The sequence below is a fragment of the Trichechus manatus genome, unplaced genomic scaffold, assembly GCF_000243295.1.
Source record: "Trichechus manatus latirostris isolate Lorelei unplaced genomic scaffold, TriManLat1.0 scaffold00285, whole genome shotgun sequence".
In the NCBI taxonomy this organism is placed as follows: Eukaryota; Metazoa; Chordata; class Mammalia; order Sirenia; family Trichechidae; genus Trichechus; species Trichechus manatus.
In genome coordinates, this window is record NW_004444221.1 from 785579 (window position 1) to 800807 (window position 15229).

The window sequence follows — 15229 nt, forward strand, 5'->3', positions numbered from 1 at the left end:
TGGGTTGTTGGTTGTATCTGGGAAATATCACCTTCAGGTGAATTTGAAGAACTGTCATTTATACACTCCTCATCAACTTTTTTGCGTTTTAACATCTATAGCCCTTTTGCTTGAACTAATCCCCTGTTGTGGGTATAAATTAAACAATACATGAAAATAAAAACAATTAAAACTTCTATGATGCTTAAAGCCATGTTGACTGAGTGGAGAACTGAGCAGGCATCCAAGTCCTGAGCACACTCCTGGGATCTCCTCTGATCGTGCTCATCTTGACTGCTGACTCATCATGTATCAATACCGTGGCTCTCACACTGTTACAATTTAAATGGAGTACAAAATTTTAAATAAATGTTTTATTGGTTAACTTTTATTACTAGAAATTAAATAGATGCTATTGACACCTTTAATTCATGAACCCATTAGAAACCCTTTTCACACCCCTGTGTGAATCACCAAGTGAAAACTCCAGGCTTCCTGAAGATCACAAGAGACCATCCTGCCTGTAGGGCTCTTGGGCCTGCTTAAGACAGAATGTAGGCCTAGGCCCCAAATGGGAAACAGGTGTCTTAACTGAACAGTCTTCCAAATCCAATATTTTCAACTCACTTAACCAATTAGAACTTGAGTGTCACAAAACTATGCATTCACATTGAAAGGAGGCTTAAAATTGGAAAACATATATTATTTGGGTTGTTAAATTAATATGATCTTTTACTATTAATCATTTTAACAGTAGTGACTTTTTTACAAAAAGTTGAGGACACACAGGGAGGGAATGTATTCCATACATATGCTATTTGATTGATTGTTCTTGAATATTGGTGTAAGATATGGTGACTATTCCAAGACTTCTTATTATTTAGGTAATTTGAGTGCCACTAAAATAGAAAAAAAATAGAAAGTAGCAAGTAAGCATGTAACCAAATTTATAGTTCTAAACCAATATTGCAAAATAACTAATATCAAAGCAAGCTAACAGAACCAAATATCTACAACTTATTAGTTGCCCATCCTCTTCAAACTATTCTTCATAGTTATTAATTCCTGAGTAGGTTTTCTCTTCCTAAAATGGTCTACAGTATTCCAACGAAAACCCAGAACTGCGAAATTCTATAAAGGAAAGGAAAGAACTCTTATTTCTGTTTTTTCTCCTCTTCTTCCCTTTCTTTCTCTCTCTCTCACAGAAGCCCACTGCCATCGAGTTGATTCTGACTCATATTGACCCCATAGGGTTTCCAAGGCTGTAAATCTCTAAGGAAGCAGACTGCCACACCTTTCCCCTGAGAAGCCACTGTTAGTTTCAAACGGCTGAACTTCTGGTTAACAGTCCATCACTTTAACCAGTGCACCTCCCCTGAATTTTGACTCTTGACTCTTTTCTGGAAATCCTAACATACTATTAGAAAAAAGTTTAAAAAGTGATGGGCTGAACTACAAAACTCTGAAGTCTGGAGAGGATATACAGAACATAGTGTGTGTGAACACACCGGCTAACGCATTCTATTGGCTGAGCAGGTATGACAGCCATGTAAAGTATGCTTACGCCAGTGACTAAAAGCAAACCAGCAGGCAGTAAACACATACCAGTTATTTTAGTTTTAATATAGTTAAAATATTATATTCCACACAAAGAAGCCCTGGTGGCACAGGGGTTAAAGTGCTTGGCTGCGAACCAAAAAGCCAGCGGTTCAAACCCATCAGCTGTTCTGTGGGAGAAAGATGTGGTAGTCTGCTTCCCCATGAAGATTTACAGCTTGGAAACCCTATGTGGTAGTTCTACTCTGTCCTATAGGGTCGCTATGAGTTGGAATCGATGAATTCTACCCAAGAAAAGTATTCAACATGTTGTTGATAGTTGCCATCCAGTCAATTCTGACTCATGGTGACCTCACGTTTGGAGTAGAACTGCTGCACAGGGTCTTCAAGGCTGTGAGCTTTCAGAAGCAGATTGCCAGGCCTATCTTCTGAGGCTCCTCTGGATGGATTCAAATTGCTAACCTTTCAGTTAGTAGTCAAGGGCTTAACTGTTTGCACCTCCCAGGAACTCCTACTGAACATGTTAACAAGTTATAAATAAAAACCAGAAATAAACTGAGGAAATGAAAAAGGAAACAGATTAAGTTTAATTTGTAAATCAATCTCTCTCATAGGGGAGATGTTATAGGCTTTTGCATTTTAATGTTAGTTTCTTTAAGAGTGTCCTGCTGATTTCTATCTGTTGTGAAAAATATCAGACATAAATAGAAATTTTTGATGGTGAAAATAGATCCCGTTTACCTCAACTCGAGACATTTTAAAAATACAGGTGAAGAGACTTTTTCTTACATGAAAGAACAAAATTCACTTTCTCTGTAAGACTGATCACAGCCTTTATTTTTCGTGTAGTTTCACTTGATTCAACCACACCAAACAATGATTCAGAGCTCCACATTTCCAACTTGCTTTTCTTTTTCTAGAAAAAGACAGCGCATGTTGATTCTTAGTCATAGTTTTGAATTCATACTCGTACTCTTCCTATACATTCCTCGGAGTGTAGAGGAACATTTTCTATTTCTTTGGGGAAAAGAAAAAGTAGTTGCTTTCTAAACCAGTTTCATCAAACAGAATTGTGAAGCAGCAAGATGTATTAAAAGCGAAAGGGGACAAAAGAGGGGCAAATAAAAAAAGATGAAATCAATTAAGGGAATTCTAAATAAAAAATGTGGAACAGGAAAGAAGTCAATGTAATTTCAACAAGTTTTCCTTCAAGCCTCAAAAAAAGGAAAGAAAAAAAGAAAACGAAAAGCCTTTGACTAGCCAATCTAGACAGAATAGTGTGCTCTGGCACTAAAGGATAAAAGAAACCATTGTTATTGCTTTGGAAATTTATGGAACTTTCAAGATTTTGAACCAACGCAAGTCAGATCTTTGAAATTAACAAGGACTTATTAAGGTTACAGAAGAGATTTACTGCACTGAAAAAGATGCATAAAGGACAAATTTATTCGCTCAGCGATTTCTTGATTACCTTCTATGTACCAGCAGGCTGTTACGATTTATCAATGAGCAAATAGACCAAAATTATCATCATCAACATCATCATCATTATCCCTGGAGGAAGGCAGAAAGTGAACATTAAACATAATAAATAATTATATAATACATCAGAGGATGAAAATGCTATAGGAGAAAATGGAGTAGGATAAGGGTGATTGAGATACTGGTATTAGGGTGAGGGCAGAGAGGGTTCAGTTTAAGTAAGTGTGGCTAGGGAAGGCCTCTTTAAGAAGGGGACATTTAAGCATAGATCTGAAGTGGAGGACAGAGGAAGTCCTCTAGATATATGGGGAGAATTGCAGAGAATGAACAGCCAGTGCAAGGGTCCCACCTTGGAGTATGCTGGTGTGTGCTCCTGACTCCTCCCTTTCTCTGCGCTCTACCGGTCCAGCCACAAATCCCAGTCGCTTTACCTTCAAAGTGTACCCAGAATTCAATCACTTCTCTACATCTCTGGGATCTACCAGCACTGGAATCCAAGCTACCATCATCTTACATCTGGAACTCTGAAACAGCCTTCTCTTCAGTCTTCCCTGGTGGTGTGGTGGTTAAGTGCTTGGTTGCTTAAGTGGTCAAGGTTGGCAGTTGAACCCACCAGCTGCTCTATGGGAGAAAGATGTGGCAGTCTGCTTATGCAAAGATCACAGCCTTGGAAACCCCATGGGGCAGTTTACTGTGTCCTACAGGGTTGCTATGAGTCGGAATTGACTCTTCGGCACCAAACAACATCAGTCTTCCGGCTTCAACTCTTGTCCCTCTTTGGCTTTATAGTTTCAATAAGGCAGCTGGAATGACCCTTTTAAAATATGCCAGTTCATATGGCCACTCTCTATTTAAAATCCACAGGGACATCTCATTTCACTATGGTTGAAGTTGAAGTTCTCAGCCTACATAAGGCCTTGATTTAAACATCACCCCCACCCCCACCCCCCTAACCAAATTCTCTGACCTCATCTACCATCATTCTCCTTGTTCACTCCACTGGAACCACAGGCCTGCTTGAAGGTCCTTAAAAACACTTGTGCCTCAAACTCTTGCACCACCTGTTTCCTCTGCTTGGAATACTCTTCACCAGGCTAATCACTTGGCTATCTCCCTCCCTCCTTCAAATAACTTTTACCTGACCATCCTGAAAAATATGATAACCTGCACCCTACATCCAACCAAGCCTTCCCAAGCATTCCCAGTCCCTCTTACCCTGGCCTACTTTACCTTATTCCATATCATTTGTTTTCTTCTAACATACTATAAAATTTTCTTTCATATCAGAGTGATTATACACTGTCTTTCTCCAAGCTCTAAAAGCTCAGGGATATCTGTTTTATTCACTAGTGAGTCAAAGAATTCCTGGAATATGTTAAATATTTACTAATGATTTGTTGAAGGAATGAGTGAATTACCATGTTAACTTGGGAGCCATCTCATCCATTTTCAAGGCTTTAGATACTACTTATTCCCTGATGACTCCCAAATTTGTGTCTGCAGCCTAGAACTCTCCCCAGACTCAGAGGGATTTATCTATCTGCTTATTAGAAGTCTCCCTTCATTTCTGCAAAAGAACTTCAGATCGATTCAAATGTTTCAGAAAAGAACCTCACCCTTAAACCTGCCACACACCTTGCATTCCCCATTGTCATTAATGAAAAGATTACCAATCCAATTAATCAAGCCAGAAACCTGATAACTACCCTGGACTCCATTTTATTCTTTATTACTTACACCCAATCAGGTTCCAGATCCAGCCAATCCTAACTCATAAATATCTCCTCGTTGTATACCCTCCTCTTTTCCCCTCTGGTCCTGCCTTAGGCCCTCATTTCTCACCTGGACTTTTGTCAGCAGCTTCCTAATCTACCCTGCAGCCTCCATCCTGGGCCCCTTCCATCCAGCTTGTACACTACTGACAGGCTGATCTTCCTGAAATGCAACTCTGATCCTGTGATCGCCTGACTGGAAATCACACAACACCCGATTTCCTAAGGATAAAATTCCATCTCAGTAGTTTCACCTACAAAGTCTTTCTTGCCATCTTCTCTGCCTTTACTCTTCCCACCCTGCACCTCTAGCATGTCTTACTTTATGCCTCAAGCACACCAGACTGCTTGCAGTTTCCCAAACTCTCAGTACTCTCCCTGTCTGCACAGAGCTGTTCACACTACTTCATCAGTCGTAGATGCCCGTGTCCCTCTACAAAATCCTGGTAATTGTTCCATTACCATCCTGTATGAAGCTTCTCTGTTTTTCCCAAGAAGGGTCAAGTGTTTGTTGTTTGCACAAAGCACCTCATGCTTGCTCCACTAGTGACATTGGCTATTTCGTTTTAATTGCCTGTTTGCATGTTTGCTTTCCACTGACTCCATCCATGAATACCTTGAGGCCTGGATTCATGAGTTATTGATTTTAGCACAGAGCTATAGACCTCAATACTTGTTTATCAATGACTGAATTAAAGGAACTAACAAGCCCGTTGCCTGTTAGTCGATTCCGACTCATATCGACCCTATAGGACAGAGTAGAACTGCCCCGCAGGGTTTCCAAGGAGCCAGCTGGTGGATTCAAACTGCCCACCTTTTGGTTAGTAGCCAAATGCTTAACCACTGCACCACCAAGGCTCCTAAGTGGTGGAATTCACTCTGGAAACTTTCTCTTTCAACAATGATTCTTCCAGCAAATCTATAGGTTAATTTAGTCTCTTGCTTTATTAAGAATAGAAAGTAAGTAAAATTAAGTAGAGTTTTCAATGTTTCTCAGTCTTTTTTCAGTTTTTAAAATTTCTTCCTTAAATAATAATCTCTCAAGGATATTGAATAACCAACTAAAATCAAAACTCTATATTTTCCCAAGGTTCAGCTGGGTGAGTTTTCATATGATCACGTCTGCCAATGAAAATTCAACTAGACAGTGATAATGTGAAAGATACTCCTGAAAAATTACAATGTTGATGCTCTCTGGTAAAAAAAGAAAAAGAAAAATTGAATGCATTTCTGAGCATGCAATTACTTAATATTTTAAAATCAATTTGGAACATCCTAGGCATATAATATTAAACGTGCATCACTGATTTTGAGCTGAATATACTGTATTAAAAGTGTACCTGTTTCAGAGCATTTATTTACTCAATCAGAAATTATACACATCATTGAGCATTTACTTAAAGTTTAGAAGTTGTAAGAAGGATTAAAATGGCTCTCATTAACAACATTAAAAATCGTAAAGAAATATTAAATAAACATTTCAAGAGAGATCGAATAGATTACCAGACTAAAAGAAACATTAGCCAAAAGGTTGGCAGTTCGAATTCACCAGCCACTGCTTGAAAACCCTATGGGGCAGTTCTACTCTGTCCTCTAGGGTCGCTGGGAGTCGGAACGACTGGACGGCACGTAATAACAACAAGATAATTCTAAGAGAGAGTGTAGACAGAAAGAGAAAAATGATTAGAGATAAGAAGACCAAAGCTTTGTATGTAGTACAAACAGACTAAAAGTACTGGATTAAAATAAACGAATAAACTATAATCTATGTGTAAACACAATGTGTTAGGACTATGAGTACTGCAATGAACTATCTCATACAGTCCCCATCACCATAAATACATCATTTCAAATGTGCTTTTCGTATAAGAAAACCAATTCATATATATTAATTTTTTCAATGTTTTAGGTCTTGAGGACAGTGGAACCAGCACTTTTTGTTTTAGTCAGGGATGGACTAATATAAAAAAACCCACCAAATCTCAGTGACTTAAGAAATAAAAGTTTATTTCTCTCTCACACATCACAGTCAAATGTAGGTCAGACATATATCCCAGTGTTGGACACATAATAGGCAAAACATATGTGTTAAAAGATTGAATGAATGAATAAATAGAAGAAAAGAAGGAAGGAAGGAAGGGAAGGAGGAATGTAAGAAAAGTCCTATTTGACTTTACTCAAACTACTTAATGTATCCCAGCCTCAGTCCTCTGATCTGTAACATGGGACAATGGTGCCCCACCTCACCTGGTGGCCACAGAGATTAAAAGTGATAATACAGGCACAGTGGGTGATGCAAAAGGTTAACATGCTTGGCAGCTAACCAAAAGGTTGGAGGTTCAAATTGACCCAGAGGTGCCTCGAAAGAAAGGCCTGGAGATCTACTTCTGAACAATCAGCCTTGAAAACGCTATGAGCACCGTTCTACTGTGACACACATGAGGTCACCATGAGTTGGAATTGACTCGACAGCAACTGGTTTTTTGTTTTTTGTTTTGGTGCCTAAGTGCCATTAGTGCGGGAGGCAAGTGAGAGAAAAATAAGTAAGAGAGAGGAGGAAGGTAGATAGCTAAGGAAAATATGAGTTTTTCTTCAAAGCCTTTCTAATTATAAGAACGAACTCTTATACATAAAAATAGGTTACTATGTCATACCAAGGAGCCCTGGTGACACAGTAGTTAAAGTATTCAGCTGCTAACCAGAAGGTTGGCGGTTTGAACCCATCAGCCACTCCATTGAAGAAAGATGTGGCAGTCTGCTTCAGTTAAGATTTACAGCCTTGGAAACTCTATTCGACAACTGTACTCTGTCCTATCGGGTTGCTATAAATCCAAATGTACTCGATGGCAGTGGGTTTGTTTTGTTGTTGGGTTTTTCTTTTTTTTTTTTTTTGTATGTTATACCAACCACCAATTGCCATCAATTAAAACAGAGGAAGGGTAGATTTCTAGATTGAGATATTGACTGCTGAGAGAATGGGCAATTGTTGAACAGAAGAGAATATAGTATCTGAGAAAAATTAGTTGAAAGAAAAGTCTAGGCCAAATTACTATTAATAAAAACATTACTATTAATATAAAATGGATACATTTAATAAACAGTCATTTATTTCTCTATAAATGTTAGTATATTACTAATGTTACTAATTACAGGAGATACCTGGAAATGGCATGTGGCCAGATTGACACCTTTTGGCAAATTGGAGTGAATACTTGGTTAAGAGTCATGAGACCCGGATCCTGGGGATTTATTTGGGCATTGATGTTCCCATGTTAAATTAAAACTTTGCAGCAACATAACTTATTGAACCTAGAATTTTTAATACACTGATCCATCTTTGGAGTCAGATTCATTAGAACTGAGTAGGGGACCAGGAATTTGCATGTTTAACAAGCTGTGAGGTGATTTTAATGCAATTAGTCTGCCAGCCACATTTTGGGCAACATTGTTTTGGAAGGTTCTCAAATGGTGATGGAATCTGCATTTTAAAGATGTTCCTTTGGACTTATTGCTTCCTTTGGCTCAGCTTACTCAGTTTATTATCTTCAGCAGCCTCTGTGTGAATTTCAGTAAATTACCTAACTCACCTAGTCTTCCCATTCCAACCCAAAATACTCAAACCAAACCCATTGCCAATGAGTTGATTCCAACTCATAGCGATGCTATAGGACATAGTAGAATTGCCCCACAGGGTTTCCAAGAAGCAGCTGGTGAATTCGAGCTGCCAACCTTTTGGTTGGCAGCCAAGCTCTTAAATACTGAGCCACCAGGCCTCCCTTCCCATTCCACATCTGTAAAATTAGTAGGTTGTCCTTCATAAGCTTTTGTCATTCTTTCTGCTATGTAATTTTATGAAAAATCAAATGCATCCCCATGACAGGGTAGAACTACTCTCTAGGAAGCTTATAGTATGGCTGTATGGAAGAAGGAGGCTGTCAGTATGATATAGAGTGAGCCCCTTTAAAACCAACTTTATCTAACATCCCAAAACTAAATTATGTATCATAATGGGAAGAGACCGCTGTGAGGAACTCAATGGTGAAAGAAAAGAAAGAAATCATACAGCGATTTATCTAGAAGGACTCCTAAAAGTTGCTTAGTTTAGCCTCCTTGACTTACAAATGAAGAAATAAAGACCTAGAGATATTAAAGATTTACCCAGTTTAAACAGGTAACCTGCCTACATTCTTCAACTCGGCGCTTTCACCACTATAACACACTAATTATTTCTGTAGCTTTGCTTTGGCACATGTCCTTTGTAATCACTCTAAAAACAATGCATTTTTATATTATTCAGTGAGCAACCTTCCACTGAAAAGCCAAAAAGGATAGTGTAGACACAAAGATGCGCTGCCTAGATCCTTCTCAAGGAAGAACTTACTGCCCAGCTAAAGGAGTATAGCGAGCATACAGTCTCCACCTCGCAGCTCCTTCAGGATCTTCCTCAGCTCTTCTGGTGCAGCTTACACTCAATGACTGAGTGAGGCAGGGGTATTAAGACCCAGTCAGTTCAACCCAACACAGGACACTCATGGGAAGGTCTTGCTCCAGAGCTTCTGGCCACGTTGGCCAAGGTTTTGTCAGGCCTACATCACAGTTCAACTTCTTGTTCTACCCAGTTTTGTTTCCTTCCCCTTCCTTTCAGAGGTTTTGATTCCTAATAAGCATCTCTCTTGCACCTCAAATTCTATCTTAGTGTCTACTTTAGATAAGACAATCTATGATAGTGGAATTAGAGAGAAGTGGTTAGAGACAAGAGACCTATTCCACAGCCCAAACCAAAAAACCAGTTGTCATCGAGTTGATTCAGATACATGGCAAACACTGTGTATAGAATAGAACTTCTCTGTAAGGTTTTCAAGGCTGTGACCTTTCAGAAGCAGGTCGCCCGACCTTTTTTCTGAGGTGCCTCTGGGTGTGTTTGAACTGCTAATCTTTACGTTAGCAGCTGAGTGCTTAACCATTTGTGTCACCCAGGGACTCACTCTATGACACAAGGTAAAGTAATTTATATAATTGAGCTCCTCAGAAGTAATGCCATATCCTTCTTTTTCTGGTCTGAAGGACGATCTCCCTAAGATCTCATGGGACACAAAGTTTTTGGCAACTTACAAATCTCGTTAAAAGCTGTTAAATGGCTCTTCCAGAATTAATCACACTCAGTTTTGGATAGCTTCCCAATTTAAATGGCAATTATATTATTCCATTTGTAACTTTGATTTAAAAGCCTTTGTTGACGTAACATCCCTGCTCTGGCTCTGTTTTCTGTTGAGCCTTGGTACTAAATTCGCCCTGCAGTCTAAGTGTAGACTAGGTTAATCACTCTTCCCACTCTTCCATCAGACTGATGAATTGTCATCACTAAAGGTATAGTAGAGGACATTACTGCCCTCTGGTGGAAATACTGTAGACTATACTAAGAATCTCCCAAGGAATGGAATTTTCACGGATGGGCTCACAATGCAGCTTGAAGAGGAAAAAAGTAAATCCAGAAAACTATTCTTATTTCTGGGTCTTGACATTCAGTTGGCTGTGTATTTGCCTAATTCCCATTTTCTGCCTTCCCCTCTTATCTTTATCATGAACAGCTTTAGCCACCCACAAGCTTTAAAACATTGATCCATTAAGACTTGGACTTCATCACCCAATGTGTTTAGCAAAGTTTCCAATCTCCCCTTCAGACAGGGAAAAAAGAACATCTGAAAACAGTTAAAAAACCAAACCTGTTGCCATCGAGTTGATCCCAACTCATAGCGACCCTATAGGACAGAGCAGAACTGCTCCAGAGGGTTTCCAAGGAATGGCTGGTGGAGTCAAACTGCTGATCTTTTGGTTAGCAGCCGAGCTCTTAACCACTGTCCCACCAGGGCTCCTCTGAAAACAGTAGAGCACTAAAAAAAAAAAAAAAAAAAAAAAAATTATACTAGCCAACCATTTCTATTCAGCTTCTTTAAACTAATTCTGTTTTCTAAGGGCATGCCAATAGAGAAATATTTGGCTTGCAGTTCTTCTCTGTAATACATGGGGTCACCATGAGTCAGAAATCAACTTGATGACAATGGGTTTGGGTTTTGTTTGTTTGTTTATTTTTTTGACGAAGGTGTAATCTTATCCAACACACCTGAATGATGGCTTAGTCAACGTGACCAGGTATATAACCCAGTCAGAACCCAAAGGGAATTACCTGGGGAAAGGCAATTCCATTCCCTCAGATTCTAAGACTCATTCATCAGGTTATTACAGCTTGATTTACTTGAGCGGAAAAAAAACTTACACAGAGAGGCAGAGCAAATCAATTTTATTGCAATTTTATCTATGTTTTGATTAACTATAATCATCGCATATCTTATTTCTATGACTAATTTATCAGTTTTATGACTAAAGCATTGTTTTCTAGATGATTATTACATTCAAATTCAAATAACTGAACATCTGAAGTGTTATATTAAACAAATAATACGAATAAAACCCTCCCCGGTTTATGAATACTTGGGAGTGTAATACTTTTCCATTGAAACACGATAGACCTCTATATTTATCATTATTATTGATGACATCAATTTGGCTTTTTAGTCACTGGGTCGTAAGTATTTGCTGGTGACTGTCTTAGTCATATAGTGCTGCTGTAACAGAAATACCACAAGTGGACGGCTTTTAACAAAGAGAAGTTTATTCTCTCGCAGTCCAGTAGGCTACAAGTCCAAATTCAGGGCATCAGCTCCAGAAGGCCCTTTCACTCTGTCGGCTCTGGAGGAAGGTCCTTGTGATGCATCAGTCTTCCCTTGTTCTGGGAGCTTCTCTGCCCAGGAACCTCAGGTCCAAAGGACACGCTCTGCTCCCGGCACACTTTATTGGTGGTATGCGGTTCCTCTGTGTCTCTGCTCTCTTCTCTCTTTTATATCTCAAAAGAGATTGCATTAAGACACTATCTAATCTTGTCAACCTCATCAGTATAACCTCATCACAGTGATAGAATTTACAACACACAAGGAGATCACATATAATCTCATCATAGTGATAGAGTTTACAACACATAAGGAAATCACATCAGATTACACAATCATACAATACTGGGAATCATGACCCAGCCAAGCTGATAGATATTTTGGGGGGACACAACTCAATCCATGACAGTGACATATGTTGAAATATTGAAAAGTTTTTTAGGTAAAAATTTAGAGAACTTTAGCAAAAAAGAAGGAAGAAAATTTTAAAAGGAAAAAAAAAATCTAGCAAGCAAAATGTTAGTGGTCTCCCTTCTTCTAGAACAGAAAATTGCTTCCTTGATCCCTGTTCCTTAGCCTAATTGATACAGCAAATAAAATATTTTCCCTGAAATGACTGTAGTAGATCTCAAGTTGTTTATTTATTTTTAAGAAAATGAATAGCCAATTTAGTGTACAATACAAATTTGATGTCTTGATTTTGAAAACTGTGAGAGAATTAAGCTACCATTTTTTGAGTATTTTCTGTGTCAAGTATTGTTCTAGGAATTTTATAATCGTTATTTGATTTAATCCTCAGAACAGGATTACTATAGAAATATGCATTTTACTATCTTAAAGAAAATAATAACTTGCCCAAGGTCACATCATAAATTTTGTAAATAGATTCAAGTCTATTTGATTTTAGCTACTAATGTAGAGTGTTATAAATTTCCAGCGGTATGCCAAACAATCTATAAGCTGTACCAGTGACTAATCCTCCTTCTAATTGCCCTGATTTCTCATTTCTAAACAATCGAAGTGTTTGTTTCTCATCATTTTGGTTTACAGATTGCTGAAAGAAATATTCACAAAACCCTAGTTAGTAACAATCACCTCTAATTCTCAATTCAGAATTAATTACCTCCTGAAGAAGCTTTCATTTAAGATAACCACTTTTTAGAAACAATATTCAATAGGAAGATAAAAACAGAAATTGAAATAGAGACTTCCCATAGCAATCACTTCCTACCTAGAGTTACCATAGTTCACAAATGAAAAACATAGGACTTGCAGTTAAATTTGAATTTCAAACTAATAAGAAATAATGTTTTAATATAAATCCCCACGCATACTTACATACATAGATGGTACACTGAAAAATTCTTTGTTGTTTATCTGAAATACAAATTTAACTAGAAATCCTTTATTTTATCTGGCCACCCTCCCCACTGCCTCACCAGTCTCACATCTAATCACTCAGAACTCTCCACATGTAGTTATGGCCTCACTTCATAATTAATATCACCTAATGATTCTCTTTTTCTTTTTACTTTTATTTATTTTCTTATTGAGAATATACAAAACAAAACATACACCAATTCAACAATTTCTGTATGTACAATTCAGTGACATTGGTTGCATTCTTCAAGTTGTGCAATCATTCTCACCCTCCTTTTATGAGTTCTTCCTCTCGGTTAACATAAACTCACTTCCCTGAAAGGCTCTGATCTAATCTTTCGAATTGCTGTCGTCAATTTGATCCCATATAGATAGTTCTTAAAATAGCATAATGCTCACAGCAGACATTCTTTACTAGTTAAGCTAAACTATTGTATGGTTTTTAAGAAGACTTCAGAGTATATTTTTGGTTTAAAGTTTAAAGATTATCTCAGAGCAATAGTTTAAGGGTTAATCCAGCCTCCATGAATCCAGAAAGTCTGGATTCCATGAGAGTTTGAAATTCTGTTCTGCATTTTCACCCTTTGATCAGCCTTCTTCTATAGAATCTTTGATGAAAATGTTCAGTAATGGTAGTCAGGCACCATCCAGTTCTTTCAAAGGAGGTGGGTGTTCATGGAGGCCATTAGCAACACATTCCATTTCCTCCTCCTTTTCCTGACTCTCCTTCTTTCTCTGTTGCTCCAGGCAAATAGAGACCAACTGTTGTGCCTTGAACAGTCTCTTGCATTCTTTTAAAACCCCAGGAACTACACAACAAACTAGGAGGTAGAACAGAAGCACTAAACACATTATCAGGCTAATTAACTGGAATGTCCCATGAAACCATGACCCTAAACCTCCAAACCAAGGAATCAAATCCCATGAGGTATTTGATTATACGTAAGCAGGTTCTGCAGCTACTCTTTCTACTGTTGTTGTTGCTGCTGTAAATATGTCTATCACACAACTTTTGCCAATTCAACTTTTTACAGGTGTACAACTTATTGACAGCACTTATAATAATCAGCTGTGCAACCCTACCTTTAATCACTGTGAAATTTTCATCACTGTAAACAGAAACTCAGTATTCCATAAGCAGTAACCAACCCCCAGCCCCCTCCCCTCTCCCTCCTGTCCCTGGTAACTACTAATAAACTTTGATCCCTATATGTCTTAGTTATCTAGTGCTGCTATAACAGAAATACTACAAGTGGACAATTTTAACAAATATTCTCTCACAGTTCAGGAGGCTAGAAGTCTGAATTCAAGGCACAAGCTCCAGGGGAAGGTTTTGTCTCTGTTGGCTCGGGGGGAAGGTCCTTGGCATCAATCTTCTCCTGGGTCTAGGAGCTTCTCAATGCAGGGATCTTGTGTCCAAAGGACACTCTCTGCTCCCAGAACTTCCCTGGTGGCATGAGGTACCTATCTCTCTGCTCACTTCTCTCTCCTTTTATCTTAGTAAGGTCACTCCCCAGGGCAACTCCTCTTACATTGGATCAGGGATGTGACCTGAGTAAGGGTGTTGCAATGCACCCTAATCCTCTTTAACATAACCTAATCCTGCCTCATTAATCACGGCAGAGATTAGGATTTACAACACATAGGAAAATTACACCAAATCACAAAATGGAGGCCAACCACACAATACTGAGAGTCATGGCCTAGCCAAGGTGACTTATATTTTGAGGGGACACAATTCAATCCATGACACTATACATTTGCCTTTCCTTGTCTTTTTATATAAGTGAGGTTATATAACATTGTCCTTTTGTGATTCTTATTTCACTCAGCATAATGTCTTCAAGTTCCATACATATTGTAGCATCTATCAAGACTTTATTTCTCCTCCTGGATGAGTAGTATTCCATTGTATGTATGTACCACATTTTGTTTATCCATTCATCTGTTAGTGGACATTTAGATTGTTTCCACCTTTTGGCTATTGTGAATAGAGTTGCAATAAACATTGTTGTACAAGTCTCTGTTTGAGTCTCTGCTTTCAAGTCTTTTGGATATATATCGGGGTGGAATTGCAGGATCATCTGGTAGTTCTATTTTTAGTTTTGAGGAACCACTACACTGTTTTCCACAATGGCTGTGCCATTTTGCATTCCCACCAACAGTGGATAAGGGTTCCAATTTCCCCACATTCTTTTCAACATTTGTTATTTTCTGTTTTTCTTATCTTAACCATCCTAGTGGGAGTGAAATGGTATCTCACTATAGTTTTGATTTGCATCTCTATAGGGGAGTTGGAATTGACTCCACAGCAAAGGATTTTTTTTTTTTTTT